The sequence below is a fragment of the Lolium rigidum genome, chromosome 2, assembly GCF_022539505.1.
Source record: "Lolium rigidum isolate FL_2022 chromosome 2, APGP_CSIRO_Lrig_0.1, whole genome shotgun sequence".
NCBI classification, from domain to species: Eukaryota; Viridiplantae; Streptophyta; class Magnoliopsida; order Poales; family Poaceae; genus Lolium; species Lolium rigidum.
The window spans coordinates 209,844,286-209,849,296 of record NC_061509.1 but is presented as its reverse complement, the minus strand read 5'-3'; positions in this window follow the sequence as shown (position 1 = coordinate 209,849,296).

Genomic DNA, 5,011 nt, shown 5'->3' with positions numbered 1-5,011 from the left:
GGAGGGTGTTCACATGTTCATATGTCCATTTCCACTAAATCGATGACAGGTTCAAGCATACAATTTCTTGGTGTTGCTCATCTTGAACTCAACTGGACAATCATCTCCACTTTATGCCATCCCCTCATAAGCAATAGGTCACTTGAACCCACGTGTTACACACGTTCACCGCTTATGCTTGTATGGTGGTCATCTAGAATTCAATCCTCGGACTTCATCTTGATAAAAGAAATCCTCTAATTTATGCTTTATCTTGATCTGTTGAAAGACACGATGAATTTGTATCTTTATTTACTTGCATCTAGACTTGATCAACCATGGTTCTACTTACAAGCTCACCATAACCTTATACTAAAGCCATATCTCAAGTTCATTATGTTAAGATCTTTATCTTCAGTGGCTCAAATCTTAAGCCAAGTCATGAACACCATTAAGTTCCACCAGTGGGCTACATCTTGGTCTTCACATGAAATTTGTATTGATACTACTATATTCACTCGTTGAACTCAATTTTGATGCCTTAAATTATCTTCACCTCCTTTTCAACATATTCATCTATTTAACTCAACGATCTTGATGCATGTCTTCACTTTGATACCACTCAACGTTGAATCCATAAATATGCTTTGAGTATATCCTACATGGAACATTTATTCATATATAAGTTGATGTATAGGAATTATTATTCATCACTAAATATCAATGTTTTTCTTTACTTTGATGCCATCTATCCTCAAACCCACCTAATTCTTTTTATGTGTTTCCTATGGAGAATTAATTCATATACAACCCAATGAAATAAGTAGTTCACAAAAGTTTTCAGTAATTCTCAAAACAACACTTGGGGCTATATGCACTTCGAAATTTATGTTGGGCCACGCAGAGAAAACAAAAACATTTCCTACGCAGTACTCCCAAGAACTAGCCGAGGTAGAAGGCCATGAGAATTACTCCCAAGAACTTGGTGAAGCGAATCATGTCAGTGCAGTCCGATCCAGTCCTATCCCTCGAATAGCTCTCCAGATCCACGAACTCATTCACCTTGGAGCATCGCACGTGCAACGCCTCTTCTGGTATCCACGCGTACGAGGAGGGGCACCAACGGTGGAATGCTAGATCCAGTACAGAGGGTTTCTAACTCATGGAATGGTCTAATGATGCGTGTAGCCGACAAGTCCGTTGGGAACCCCAAGAGGAAGGTGTGATGCGTACAGTAGCAAATTTCCCTCAGAAAGAAACCAAGGTTTATCGAACCAGTAGGAGCCAACAAGCACGTTGAAGATTGATGGTGGCGGAGTGTAGTGCGGCGCAACACCAGGGATTCCGGCGCCAACGTGGAACCTGCACAACACAATCACAGAACTTTGCCCCAACGTAACAGTGAGGTTGTCAATCTCACCGGCTTGCTGTAAACAAAGGATTAAACGTATTGTGTGGAAGATGATGATTGTTTGTGAAGAACAGTAAAGAACAATTGCAGTAGATTGTATTTCAGATGTAAAGAATAGGATCGGGGTCCACAGTTCACTAGTGGTGTCTCTCCCATAAGATAGCAGATGTTGGGTGAACAAATTACAGTCGGGCAATTGACAAATAAAGAAGGCATAACAATGCACCTACATATATCATGATGAGTACTATGAGATTTAATCAGGGCATTACGACAAAGTACACAGACCGCTATCCAGCATGCATCTATGCCTAAAAAGTCCACCTTCAGGTTATCATCCGAACCCCTTCCGGTATTAAGTTGTAAACAACGTGACAATTGCATTAAGTATGGTGCGTAATGTAATCAACACAAATATCCTTAGCCAAAGCATCGATGTTTTATCCCTAGTGGCAACAACACATCCACAACCTTAGAACTTTCCGTCACCGTCCCGCGATTTAATGGAGGCATGAACCCACTATCGAGCATAAATACCCCCTCTTGGAGTCACAAGTATCAACTTGGCCAGAGCCTCTACTAGCAACGGAGAGCATGCAAGAACGTAAATAACATATATGATAGATTGATAATCAACTTGACATAGTATTCAATATTCATCGGATCCCAACAAACACAACATGAAGGATTTCAAATAGATGATCTTGATCATGATAGGCAGCTCACAAGATCTAACATGATAGCACAATGAGGAGAAGACAACCATCTAGCTACTGCTATGGACCCATAGTCCAGGGTGGACTACTCACACATCGATCCGGGAGGCGATCATGGCGATGAAGAGACCTCCGGGAGATGATTCCCCTCTCCGCCAGGGTGCCGGAGGCGATCTCCTGAATCCCCCGAGATGGGATTGGCGGCGGCGGCGTCTCTGGAAGGTTTTCCGTATCATGTCTCTCAGTATGCGGGGGTTTCGCGACGAAGGCTTTAAGTAGGCGGAAGGGCAGGTCAAGGGGCGTCACGGGGGACCCACACAGTAGGCCGGCGCGGCCAGCACCTGGGCCGCGCCGCCCTAGTGTGGCGCCACCTTGTGGCCCCACTTCGTTTCCTCTCCGGTCTTTTGGAAGCTTCGTGCAAAAATAGGACCCTGGGCGTTGATTTCGTCCAATTCCGAGAATATTTCCTTACTAGGATTTCTGAAACCAAAAGCAGCAGAAAACATCAACTGGCTCTTCGGCATCTCGTCAATAGGTTAGTGCCGGAAAATGCATAAATATGACATATAATGTGTATAAAACATGTGAGTATCATCATAAAAGTAGCATGGAACATAAGAAATTATAGATACGTTTGAGACGTATCATCTAACAATGCATGTTTGGCAGTCTTCGCCCCACTTTATATAGGGAGTGAGTGTGAGCTTCACAATAATTTCAGCCCACTCACTTGGGCCCTATTTTGGCCACTGTGAGTCCAACTCACTGAACTAGTCATGGTATGGTTCGAGTCCAACTCGACCGACTTCATTTCAGCTGGATCACATTCAGAATCGCTCCTTTCTCTTAAGTGTGTGACCCTGCAGGTTCATGGTGACTTAGTCACGATTTGAGTATCACTCGCAATCGATCAGACAGTAGTGGCTGAAAGTGCATGGAGTCCCCATGTATGATTTTGATAATTAATGACAATCCCACATGTTCTTAAGATTTTCACTATTTATGAGGTAGATCTTTTTTTCCTCTTTACAACAAAATTGGTTTCACCTAAATCCGAGTTTCCTAACTCAAGTTGTTGTTGCATTTTCCATATTGGAGGTGTTACCGGTTTGTCTCTTTTAGATAGGTTAGACCTTACACCTTTTAGTTCTATCCCCCCTTGCTGTACTATGATGTTTCTATGCATATTTTTCTAGATCTCGTTGTTGTGATTTCAACGAGCCAAAGATCATTGAAATCGGAGTCCGGGTGCGAAAGTTATTGAACTTTTCGTACCATGTTGTCTTGTACTTTTTCCTTGGCCGGTAGTACGGGTCTACTTCCGAAATATCATTTATTAAGTACCGGGAGCAATTCCGGGCACTCGGTAGTTTCCCGGTACTACAGGTGGGGGAGGGGGGTCGGTAGTACCACCCCAAATGACCGAAAGTTCCGGTAATTACGAGTTTTGTGCATAACGGGCAGATTTGCCTTGCCCTATTTAAGGGGGTATTCTTCCCCAATGTTTCCTACGGTTTTGAGCTTGTTTTGCCCCCATTGTTTACCTTCTTTGAGCTTGCTATCTGATACATCTCCAACGTATCTATAATTTCTTATGTTCCATGCTAGTTTTATGCCAATAGCTACATGTTTTATATGCACTTTATACCATATTATGGCATTTATTGGACTAACCTATTAACAAGATGCCACAGTGCCGCTTCGTTTATTATGTCCGTTTATTGCGTAAAAGGCCCAAAAACCAAAGTGCTCGGAAAAATCCGGAAAAATTAAAGAAATTCTATTTCGCCAGAAGACCCACGGAGCCAGAAGGGCCAGGCCAGAGGAGGCCCACGGCCTCCTCCCCATCCACCGGCGCGGCCAGGAGGGGGGCGGCGCCGCCCTATGGGGTGGGCCCCTCGGGCACCCCCTCGCGCCGCCCTTTCGCCTATATTAAGCTCCTGCCCTGAAAACCCTAAAGGGATCGACGATTTCTCCAGAAGAGTTTCGTAGATCCGCCGCAACCAAAAACCCTAATTCGGGGGACAGAAGTCTCTGTTTCGGCACCCTGCCGGGACGGGGAATTGCCCCCGGAGCCATCTCCATCGACTCCATCGCCATCTTCATCGTTGTTGTTGTCTCCCATGATGAGGAGGGAGTAGTTCTCCCCCGAGGCTGAGGGCTCTACCGGTAGCTATGTGGTTCATCTCTCTCTCCCATGGTGTGATATTTATGTGATCATGAGCTTTGTAATCTAGTTGAATATGTAGATGTTACTCTTATCTATTATGCACTCTAGAGGTTACTTTAATATGAACTCCGGAGTCACTCTCCACGGTGTGATGGTGACAGTGTGCGCATCGTGTGTGATTCTTTTATGACGTTGTGGAGCTTGTTTACTCCGGCTTGAGGTGTGCTTTTGCAGCCCTACACAATGAATGGTGTTTGTTATCCAACAAGAGAGTGTTTGAGAGTAGCATTTATTTATTCAATTATGTGATCATTGTTGAGAATGTCCACTAGTGAAAGTATGATCCCTAGGCCTTGTTTCTAAGCATTGAAACACCGATTCCAACAAGTTCTGCTACATGTTCGCTTGCTGCCATTTTTATTTCAGATTGCAATTACTACTTATAATCATCCATATTACTTGTATTTCACTATCTCTTCGCCGAACTAGTGAACATATACATCTGACAAGTGTATTAGGTGTGTTGGGGACACAAGAGACTTCTTGTATCTTAATTGCAGGGTTTCTTGAGAGGGATATCTTTGACCTCTACCTCCCTGAGTTCGATAAACCTTGGGTGATTTACTTAAGGGAAACTTGCTGCTGTTCTACGAACCTCCGCTCTTGGAGGCCCAACACTGTCTACAGGAATAGAAGTGTGCGTAGACATCAAGCTATTTTCTGGCGCCGTTGCCG